General features: G+C 33.2%; 1 protein-coding gene and 1 long non-coding RNA gene across 2 annotated transcripts in view; one reads left to right on the top strand and one right to left on the bottom strand.

Annotated features, from left to right (window-relative positions):
• The window catches only part of LOC126970838 (protein cereblon), a 272,220-nt gene that overhangs the window by 176,842 nt on the left and 82,847 nt on the right, over nucleotides 1–12,531 (top strand). The gene's annotated exons all lie outside the window — the stretch shown is intronic.
• On the bottom strand, nucleotides 909–10,170 carry LOC126970905 (uncharacterized). The gene is made up of 3 exons (XR_007730719.1): nucleotides 9,870–10,170; nucleotides 8,694–8,808; nucleotides 909–3,258 (listed from the first exon to the last, which is right to left on the bottom strand). It is a non-coding gene; the product is annotated as an uncharacterized LOC126970905 (long non-coding RNA).

Here is a 12,531-nt window from a genome sequence, read left to right as displayed (position 1 = left end):
CCGGCGGCTCAGTGCTGAAAGTGAACGGTTCAACTTATTGTGATACCGACACTATTACGTGTGCCTTTCAGAAGTCTTTTGACAATAAAAAAAATTACGGGTTGCACTCCGGGAGTGTCGACAGAAGTGAAAACTTATTTTGGCGCGTTACACATTTTTTAGATGGGTAGTAGGGTTATTGGGTCATGAATTGTATTTTGTTAATAATTTGAAACTTTAAAATAAATTTTATATTATTTTATGAATCATTAGCAATGTCGACAACTCTTGTATCATTATCATTAAAATTAATACAATGTAAAATAGAAACTATAGGTTCATGGTAACTAAATAGGAAATGAAAAGGTTTGATTCGCATAATACATATATAATAATAATAATATATCTACGTTTAATTTATCTGGACATGTTCGCGGTCTGCTATATGTACATGCGCACACTATAGCTGTGTCTCGTAACGGTGTCGCGAGTCCAGAGATTTTATATCATCTAACATAATGCATACGCGCTAAAAGAAGTTTTCACTTCAATAAGAAAGGTCTTATATCGTTATTTTGATTTCCTTGAAAAGATGAAGATCGGGGAAAAATTACTATCGAATAGCATACCTATTCCAAAGACGAGTACCTCTACCTAGAATGACGATGAACATTTTTTTCTAGTTTCATGTCCTTCTTATAATACCTCGTTTTAATAACTCGCAATGTGATCTCAATGGAGAGGTTGCCTGGCTCATAAACGCATCATGCGTTTTTGGATTAAGCGCTTTCTTAGAGGATACGATTTCGAATTGAAGAAAAACTTCGATAAGGACGAAAAATGGCCAATAATATAATGGCCAATGATTCTCCATCATCTTAACCAGATAGTTCCAATAAATTAGTATTTTATGATTTCATAAAATTACATTCATAATTGTACATAATTTAATTAACTAACAACATAACGAATACGAAATACACAATTTTATTATTATAAGCAAATACTTACAAATACCAATTCTCTACTCTCAGCAGAATAAGCACAGTAAGTTTAAGAGCTGATTTAGAACAACAGTAAAATTATAATGTCACTTTTCACGCTACCAAACTTACAACATCTAACGACTTGTGAATTTTATAATTAATAAGGGACGTTAGCGAATTATATAAGTACCTACATATAAATAAATGTTACTCAAAATGGCTAATTCAATTTTAATACTAAAATAACTTATCTTTATTAGTTTGTTGAATAAAAGGCACACAAAGAAAAAATTCCAAGTTTTTGGATGTTTTTTTAAATGCATTATACAGGTGGTTATTTTTGATTCTCATAAAAGCTCCTTGACGAGAGTTTTCAAAATTAAACTTTTTTCGCATAACAATTACATACTAGATTTGAAAATGTACAACTTTGTATTGTGTATATGTATATTGAATTCATTTCAATCGGCTTTAAAAGCAAAGATGTTTCGATTCAACGAAAATTTCCTCCAATTAGAGAAATTTTTTAATACGACTTTCGGCAAAGAATACGTAATACCTAGTAGGTACAACTTTTAACAGCTCGCAATGTAATCTAAAATAAGGCGTTACGGCTAACGGACGCTTTGAGGAAACGAATTCGAATTGAAGAATAAACATCGAAAAAGGCCAAAAACTAAGGTAAATAATGAAGGATTTTGGGGTGAAATGTGTGTGAATGTAGTGGGTGAATAGAAAATTTTATTGTACAGAACTTCGACAAAATTATGGCAAAACTCACAAGTAACTCAGCCCAATTCGTCAAGCAATCTTCACCATTATTATACATACATGATAGCGCAAGAACTCAAGTGGCTCGGGAAACCATAGCCTCTCCCCAACCGACTATGTTTTCCACAATTTCAAAGTACATTACACAATTTTTTACATGGTGAAAAGAATCTTCTGAAGGAGAAATACAAAATAACTTCACAAAGTTTATTGAGTCCAGTTCACCAGAGTTCTACCGAAAAAGCATAAATGACCTTGCCGTGATAAAGAACAAATAATAGTGAAGGTTATTAAGATTAAATAAATAAGTCTTACCGTACAAAAGATGTTATACAAACCGAGAATTTCATACTTAATCCTATATCTGTATATATATAAAAATTACGGCAGTAATGTTGGACTATGATAACAAAACAATATATTATTTATTAATGTTAACATATTGTATTTAAAATAATATGTCACCTAGACAAGATAGCAATCATCTGTCATTAAATAATTAGTCTGCAAGTACAACCAAAGAATTTATATTAGTACAACTACCTACTTGTAGTATTACTTATTCTTTATAACGAAAATCTTATTAATTTAAAATTATATTCAAGGACAGCAAAACACTAAAAGAATAATTCATAATACAGATATCTACGCCAGTAAAATTATATTATTTAATCATTTTGATACTAGGGTCTTATAGGATATTACTTTACTTACATTTATTGTACACGCCATTCTGTCTCTGGTCAACGTCAAATTATCACAATATTATTATTATTTCTGAAATGTGACGACACTGACCTCTACTATGTACCACTGGAATGGTGGCTGTCAAACTTCTTTTGTGCCTGTTTGATATTCGCTTTTGGCGCTGTTGGCCATGTAGCGAGAGTCTGCGGTACTAAAACCAGTATTGACAACCTCAGCTAAACAAACATCGATAGGAAACTATTTCCAAAAAAAATGTGTACTTTATTAAGTAAATTCCTTAATTAAAAAATTATACATATTAATAACACGGAAAACGACCGAAATTAATTCAAAATGCAAAAATACTTCAGAGTATTGTACGCTTCTCTCGCAGCCATTTGTATTATACGTCAAAACTTGTTCTCTGGACACTCGCGAGTGGCGCTGCAAATAGGCACAAATAAATTACTGTGAAACATATGGAACAGAATGTACGGTGGTATTTATACAGGTCAGTGTGTGATGGCCTTTCGACGATTAGCTATAAAAATATCTATCCTTATCCACAATAATACTTTATGGACTAGGTAGGCGCCGTGCTGCTCGTACTCTCCGAACAGGGTTCACTGTGAGCACGATTCTCTTCCGGTTGACACTCGTCGAGTTCGTGAATGACTTCTCGTCGACGACGGTTTCGTCGGTTGCGGAACTCGACGAACTGGCGGCTCAGCGACTCGTCGAACACGTCGGGTCGTCGTCGTCTCTCCTCCGTGGACACGTTAGTGATACTCGCACTGGACACTTGCTCCTCTACATCCTTATCTTCATCCACTTCCTACAAGAATGAATTGTTATTTGCTTATCTGTACTAATATTATAAAGAGGTAAAGTTTGTGAATTTGTGAGGTTGTAGGTTATCTCTGAATCTACTGGAGCAGGTTTCGAAATTTCTGTTAAGTACCAATAGAATGTCACATTATTTGTGAGTGTCATATGATATATATTAACCTGAAAAATGAAAATACTTTTTCGTGGTAGTATTGTATTTTATGGTATTTGCAAAGTAAGTCAGAGAAATAACGGTCGAACGAAAAAATGTTTCATACGATCGCTGCCTTAACGATCATATATATATCGTCGCCATTTCCACGTCAAAACTAAATAAATATACTTTTAGGTGAAAATTACGTTTAAAGATATTATAATCCACATATAATATAATATTAGATCCACATTATAATTATTTACATTGTATAGTTTCTAGAATTAAGATTTATTACTTAATTATTTAGTATTTTCACAATTCAAATGTTGAATGTACCTAATTAGAATAACCAACCTAGAATTAGTAGGTATGTAAGTGCAATTGTAAATGTTAAGTTGAGTTATTGTTGGTACATCTTAAATAAATAAATAAAAAATTAAATAAATAAGATTTAGATACAAACATGCGAAGCTATTAATAAAGTGTATAAAAGTGCACATTAATTGTAAGTTTTTTTAAACTTTCATTTAACTGATGAAGGTTTTTCGAAGTTCTTGACATCACATATATCAATTCTAACATGTTTATGAAACACGAACTTAAGATTACTATTATTATAGATATAGTTAATAATGCTTGTAAGATATTTGTTTGGATATACAATATATTTAGTATTTGAAGAGCTTCCCACAAGGGGATGATTATGCGGTTTGTGTGCACAGGATAGCTACTTGAGCGAACCATAAGAAGTAAGGCTTCGGGAAGATTTTGTTTCTTGTAACAGGTTCTGTGATAGAATTCAATGGAGAGGGGCATGATAAGATTTAATAAATATAACCAATGTCACTTATGCTAGTAAAAATAGTGCTTGACAAGGGTGTGCTTCCGCTAAATTCGAAGGTCAAAACAGAAGATGAACTATGAACAAGTAACAAAACATGGATAGAATATATTGAAAAAAGTTGGAAGAGGCTTTTATCAATAGACAAACAGATAGAGATGTTGATAATATGTATTTTTTTATTTTTACTATATATGAATAACGATTAACAAGATCTATGGTTGATCAAGCCTATTGGTATATTTAGATCAATAATTTAATATTCAAAAAGTATTTATTAAAGGTAAATCTAATACATAATTCATAATACAATATTAAACGGTAAATTAATCTATATAAATATCTCTTGTAACTACTCTGTTGTCACATATGAATAAAATAATGACTGAAATGGTACGTGGGTGAATTTTAGAACTCTTTGGTAATGTAATTGGTAATGTAGTATATTGCATTCATTTGTAATTTGTTTTTGTGAATTGGCGGCAAATCCAAAACTCTTGTTACATGTGAAAATGAACCTAACGCGAGAAAATTTTCGGTCAATGATTTATTATGATTTTCTTTGTGGGCTTACTCAACAACAAAGCTATGATAGGCTGCGATTAGCATTTCTTAATGAAGCCCCATCTCGTGCTACTATTTACAATTGCTTTAACGAGTTTAAGCGTGGACGTAGCATTCTCAATGACGATCCGCGTGAGGGACGTCCTTTAACAGCGACTACTGAAGATAACATCATTGCTGTGCGACGCATGATAGAGGAAGATAAGAGGGTGGCCTATCAGAAGATACGGGCAAGCCTAGACATTGGAATGAGTCAAGTTCAAAAAATATTACACGAACATTTAGGCGTCAGGAAGCTTTGTACCAGATGGATTCCCTACTTCCATACTTTAACCAACGACCAGAAACACCTTCGCATGGACTGGTGTCGCCAAATGTTAGATAAGTTCAACGGCGGTGACTCAAATGCTGTATTTGACATCGTCACAGGTTTCATCAGAAAGCTGGATATATTGCTACGAAGCCGAAACCAAAAGACCATCAGCTCAGTGGGTGTTTCCTTTCGAGGATCGGCCAACTAAGGGAAAGAAAGGAACAAGTCAAGGAAAATAGATGATTGCCTCATTCTTAGGTCGAAAAGGGCATTTCGCGACAGTTGTTCTAGAAGATGGAAGGACAGTTACTGCAGCCTGGTATGTCAATCGCTGTTTGCCTGCCTTTTGTCTAGGAAAAGATTCGACAGCACCGCCTTAGAAGCACAATCCTCCTTCACCGCAACAATGCTTCAGCGCACTCCGCAAAACGGACTGTTGAAAATTTGATTATGGCAGGTGTGGAGATAATGAGCCATCCGCCATACAGTCCTGACCTGGCGCCCTGCAACTTTTATTTATTCCCAAGAACTAAAGATAAAATTCTAGGTATTCACTTTACGAGCCTTGAAGATGCGGTGAAAGCGTACGAAAATGCCATAGAAGAGACCCCCAAGGAAGAATGGGCCCACTGCTTTTCTCATCGAATGCGACGATGTGTAGAAAGGAACGGAAATTACTTCGAAAAACAATAAAAGTATTGGCAACTTTCTACATTAAGCCGTTTTTCATTTTCTAAACATCTTCAGTGTTACCCAGGTAGAACCGAAATAAAAATCTTTACTTACACGATTTACTTATCTTACCAAACATACCCTAACGATTTTCCTCAACAATTTTTTTATATAAGAGGGACCAATCGTGGTGGAAGGTGGTAAGACAACTGCCTATGGACATCTGCAACACTAGGGATCATGAGATACGTTGCTGGCTTTCAAGTTTGGAGTATGTTCTATGCTAGAAGATCCCTAACAGCTTCAAATTATTGACAGGTAATTACTGACAGTAGAAGGTAGTAATTTTTCTCTATCTCTAGGTAGTATACTGGGAACGGCCGTAAGTCGTATCCGTTCAAGAAAACTGCAGGGGTACTATTCTCGTAATTTCAAAATCATTGACGTTAAGTTCCGATCGTATTCACGTTTTGCTCTAGATTCGTATTCCCGTATCATTTCTCTAGAACGATAACAGAACTCTGGATCAACAATACTTGAAAGATAAGCTCGCTTGAAGTTATATAATATTGTTCTCCCAAATCTATGGTCTTTTATATAAAATTATAAGTTGTAAACTCAACCAAACTCCCAACAATTAAGGATAGCTTTGTATTATACGATTTCCCTAAATCGGAGCGCAACTTTATCACAATCGGAACTGAACTTGTGTATCCGAAAACGAAACTTAATAAGAATGACATAAGGTCGCTTCGATCCTATTCTCGTTTTGTTACAAGAATAGGGCTACAGATGGCATTTAATTGCACAAATTCTATTAAAATTTCACTATTTATAAAGTAGTACAACAACCTTTGTTCATAATGACTATAACAGCATTAGCACATAACAGAAACTCGCATTTTATTCACTTTATTGCATTTAAGATTTTCCGAGCATCACAGCAATTTGTGGGGCTTCTTCGAACGAGGTGTTGAAACCCTTAGAAATACTTATAAGTATTTAAGAATTTATCATCAAAGAGGACGAATTATAATAATTTAGTCAGTATAATTTTTAAGGAACATTTTTTGTCGAACAGATGTTCACCTAAAAGACGTTCGTTATCAAGCGAGTGACCGCGAATTACCCGATAAGATTTCCGCTTAGGAATTTTTCAACTTTTTGTTTACGTGTGAACCGATTGAAATAAAAAATAAACATTAACAGTTACGATGAGCTTGCCACAATAAATTAGCCATTTCTGAGAAGAGCGTTTATAGATTGATGTTGAAAGCCCGATAAACAGACAAAAATTCTAAAAACTATTTAATTGCGTCGCTAACGTAAATACAGCGTGTACATATAGATCAATTATATCTAATACTAGCTGACCCGGCAAACGTTGTTTTGCCATATAAAGTATAATTCACGCGATAGTTTTATAAGTAATAAAATATTGCCTATATTATAGCCTGTACATCATTTTGTTCTATTGCCAATAGTTTTTGCAGCGCACGCAAAAATAGGTTTTCGATTTTACACCTTGTGTTACAAAATAGCAATTTTATTACGGATCCCTAATTTTGCAAAAAAAAAACATAGCCTATAGCCCATAGCCTTCCTCGATAAATGGACTACCCAACATTGAAAGAATCATTCAAATCGGACCAGTAGTACCAGAGATTAGCGCGTTCAAACAAACAAACACTGCAGCTTTATAATATTAATAGTATAGATTTGTAGATATGTTTATATTTTCAAAATGACGTCATACTTATTACTTTATATTACTTTCACTAGATACAGATACTTAATAGAAGAAACATACTATTTTATTCTTAATGAAATATGGTTTTTGCACGAACAAATAAATCCCTTAAAACTCACTTTAAGCAATTTAATATTTAGAAATAACTGACCTGCTTAATTGAATAGTAGTTTATAGGTAAGATAGCTTTTTGTATTATTAACTCATTACTCTGTTATATTATCTTTTACCACACGCGACTCATCCACGATTACAAACAATATGGCGACCCGAATTTGATTTTATTAATACATGTAATTACTGCTTTTTTCATTCCAATATCCTATTTATGAAAAATATTTTTTCCAATCCGTAAGAGAACCAAGGTGACCGACTTAGCCCGGATGATTGCAAAACTGAAGTGGCAGTGGGCAGGGGCAATAGATCGAATGGAAGATAGGCGTTGGGGCAATAAAGTTCTCAAATGCCGACCACGTACCGGAAGACGCAGTGTTGGTACACAAGTTAGACCAATCTGGTCAAGTTCGCCGGAATTCGTTGGATGCTAGGCAGCGCAGGATTGACCGTAGTGGAGATGAGATGATGCTGACGATGATATTGTTCAAATCGAATATAGGGTGACAAATGTTATTTTGAGCTTGGTATTTGTATGAAAGTTACATATATAGGCATTTTATATATATTACATATCTATATGGATTTGTAAATTTATAATTATTACATATTATAGTATTATCCTATTATTTACATATCGAAATGCATATTGTTTGATGTTTGTTATAAAATCCTACTAATATTATAAATATGAAAGTTTGTATGTCTGGATGTATGTTTGAACTTCTTTAACGCAAAATCTACTGAATATATTTTGATGAAACTTTACAATAATATAGCTTACACACCAGAATAACAAATAGGCTAAAATTTATAAAAACTATAGTGTGAATTATACAAAATATAAAAGAAGTGTGATTGTTACTTATGAATACAACTAGCGCCATCTCTTATCAACTAGCAAGCAAAAGATCAATACAATTTATATGGCAAAACAACGTTTGCCGGGTCAGCTAATCTGATATAATTATCTTAGATTAGAGATAGCATATAGGGAGCGGCCCTTATTTAGTAAGTTTGTATGTGGCTACCTTGATTTCAGCGAAGGTCACAGGCATGGTGTGGTGTCTGTGTCGAGGCTCTGCCCTCCGACGGCGCCGCCCTCGCGACAGCGCGGACGCCGCTGCAGGATATACAGCATCCATTCTGGGGAAACATTCCACTCCGATCAAATCAAATCAAAATCACTTTATTCACGTAGGTTAAGGTAATGTTGTCGGAAAATGTTGATCTTAAATGAGAAGAAGTTGCACCCTTTTAAATCTTTACAGCTTCATCAAAAAAGTAAGTCAAAAAAGTAAATAAAAAATTACTAAGATAAAACACAAAAGTAAAGTGGATCAAATTTAGAAATTCCCAAGGAAACCTGAATCTCTGTTTCCTCCATCACCATCCTGTCAATTTTGTTATGTGCCTGTTTTATAGCTGTTAATTTTAGTTATAAATATGAAACACTTGATTCCACTGGATGGTAAGGAGTTCCGATCCCTTCTTTTTGGCAAATCAGTTAATTGATATGACGTATATCCTTTTTTTAATTTAGTTTATAGTTGCTCAACTGAACTATTATCATTACGATGTTCCTCTGGCCGTATTTGTCTTCTCCATCAGGGCTGATGATGCTTGATACTTGATTTGGTCTTGAAAAGACATAAGACGCTATTGCTACTTATAAATTTTCAAAAACACCCTCAATTAAACATAGATGAATTTGGACGTACCATTTTAAATGAAAAATCCAAATAATGTAATTCAATTCTTCTATTACTTTTTCGCCCTAATATAATTTAAAAAAAATGCGGCTAAAAACACACACGGAAAAGCTTTATAAAGTTTAAGTGTTTATAAAAATATATTTTAAAAACACGCATGTATAACCTTTTGAAGCTAGTTAAAAGTAGTGTTTCGATATTACGGAAGATAATTTTATATAAATTTAATAACTTAACAGAAACTAATTAATTTAAGAAGTATCTTTCTTCCTGTATTCCTATAACTTGGTGAAGATAGCTACAGGTTTTATAGAATCCTCAAAAATTTGCTTATATTTAATAGTGAAAAGCTGAAACAGTTAGCCACGCATGCTCAAATATTTTAATTCTATTTAAAAATACATACTGTGACTGATTTAAATACAACTATATAAATACTTAAATGACACTACTTAGAGAGTAAATCTATAACCATAGAAATAGCATTAGACTTACCAGAGTTTGCTACAAAACACTCATCAGTAATCAATTCCAACTGCGATACTCATCTGTCACTAAAGATTGCAATCAACTGCTGACCTAATTTTAAAGACAAAGTCTGGATCACTTAGCACGTTTAACACAATTGAACTAAGCCAACAGTACCGGTTTATGCAAATCATGCAAACTGTGAAATTAACAGCGCTTATAGTTTTTTCCCGAGAAATCGCTGTGTTTTGGTGTGTGACCGCTTTCCGGTGGCATTCTGCCAAGCCGGGCTTCATCGCTCACGGCCGCGAGCCGAGTTCAGCTCAAAGTGTAAACAAAACTACTACAGAACAAACGGTTAACAGTCTTAGTTTGTTTATCAATACGTGCAATGCACATAACTGTACAGTAACTATTTTATTGGATGAATGAGTTATGATCATTTTATTTAATGAGTGTGTCTTGCGGTGAAGAATTTCTATTTAGATTGCTCCCATTTACGATCATATTTCAACAATAATGAATTGATTTAAAACTTTTTTTGGTGACATTTGTTAACGATCTCAGCCTTCGATCAACAAACGTGTTAAATTATTTGCAAAAAGTCCAACAACATTGTTGACACTACATAGCACTAAAACTGAATTTAATGCAGTTTGTTAAAAACATTCTCAAACTTTTATAATAGGTAGGTACCCGCAATTTTCGTTCGATATTATCATACATTAAAACACTCCACAGTAACACCCCAATGTTACACACACACAAGCGATCATAAGCTGCTTTCATTTAAAAATATAAATTTTTATATTTTGACGAGAATCGAACCCGCTCCCTCCTGTGCATCATTTAACCAAAGAGCTCGATTAAAAAGACATTAAGTGTCGTCTATCACCTTACTGGGCTCAGACTTGTCGTTAGACTGAGTAAAATATTGTAACCATAGCAACGATTACAATACTGATACAAACAAAATCGGCACATTAAATCCTCTTTTAATACTATAATATCATTGATTAACTTCATGAAATGGCATTGTTTCTGTTTGATTAATCAAAAAGCAAATGAATCTAATGATTTTTATATAGACAATTTTCTCTGTTTTAAATTAATGGCAATATTTTTCTGAAAAGTCTTATATAATTTTTATTGCAGCAGTCCTGTGCCACCTTCCACAATATGTTCCTAATAATTTGACCGACCATAATGTATGAAGACGTTGCGTCTTGGACAAGAAAAAATGCACTTTGCATATTATACTTTTACTTTTTCACCTAATTAACTACACATAAGTAAGTTGATTGAATCAATATTAACTTGTAACACAAAATTGTAAAAATAAGATTTTACTAATATAAAAGCAAAATTATTAAAAAGGGTTAAAGAATGAAATTGACTTTTAATTTTAATGAAATTTTATTGTAATAGGTCAATGACGTTCTATATATACATATGGACATATCATTCGCAGTCTGATAACGGAACGGCAAAAGTGTGCTTAAAGACAATGTAAGCACACTTTTCTCCTTAGTCGTGTCAACTGTAGTCAACTGTGTGTCAATCAACAAGCCTAAGTGTGCTATAAAAAGTGCTTAAATAATACATTAACGACTCAAAAAAAGATGGTGTAACTTATCATCGGTAAGGTTATTTTATTTATATAAGATTGATATGAATAAAGCGTAGATAATTTAAAAAAAAAACGAATCTTTACACGAGATAATTAAAGAGAATTGGCGCCAGTCGGTTGCAAGAGAGAGATGTGAAGAAATTTACAAACCATATTTCACCACTAAAGTTTTAAGTTTTTTGACATTATTTAAAATTTGACAGAAGCTGACATACAAATAAATGTTGATGTCCGCTAACACTAGATATACCAAAAAGATACTCTCATAAAGATATCTAAGTCTAAAAGACAAATTTAATTTAATTCAAGGAACTTAACATTTAAATAACCAGTTTAACTAATTACTTTATGTACATAAAAAAATATTATATTTGACTATTAGTTTCTCTCATTAAAGGTTACTTTAACTTATTAAATCCAAATCCCTTTATAATGTAAAGAAGTAACAATTAATATAGACACAAGCCAATAAATAACATACACACTTTTCCCTTTATAATATGAGTGTGATTTTTGATTAAAAACGTACAAAACCTCCTAAACTAAACAAATCTTGTAAGTCTGGGTTTAAAAAATACCTAACTGCTACTCCACTGATGCCACTGTCCAAATCATATTAGAAATAGTGTTTTCATTACTCATACTCGGAAAGTAATGTTGTTTTGATCTGAGTATTGGGTGGAAAATACTGCTGCCTCTATAGAGAGAAGGAAAAACTTTAAAAATAGAACTGCTGTGAAGAGTTTTATGTAAAAAAGAACTAATTAAAAAAATGCTGTGGCCATGTGACTTTCTAAACAGCCAGTGTCAACTCAGCGCAACAATTACGCGGTAAGTGCCATATTTGAAATTTAAAAAGTCGACATAAATTGGCGGGATACTAAACTGTGCTTAGATAAACAACTAGTTTTATTTTCCTCATATTCGAAATGAAAACTAGAGTGTTTAACTCGGATAAAAGTATCAATTCCTACTTGGACTATAGCCGACCTCGCTGCGCTCGGGCGTCTACATACCTCGGAAATTGATTCTTTCGACCATCGGTTAACAATCTACTAT

The sequence above is a fragment of the Leptidea sinapis genome, chromosome 22 (genome assembly GCF_905404315.1).
Source record: "Leptidea sinapis chromosome 22, ilLepSina1.1, whole genome shotgun sequence".
Lineage (NCBI taxonomy): Eukaryota > Metazoa > Arthropoda > Insecta > Lepidoptera > Pieridae > Leptidea > Leptidea sinapis.
The sequence above is the reverse complement of the archived record's forward strand: the minus strand, read 5'-3'. Positions and strand labels throughout refer to the sequence as shown.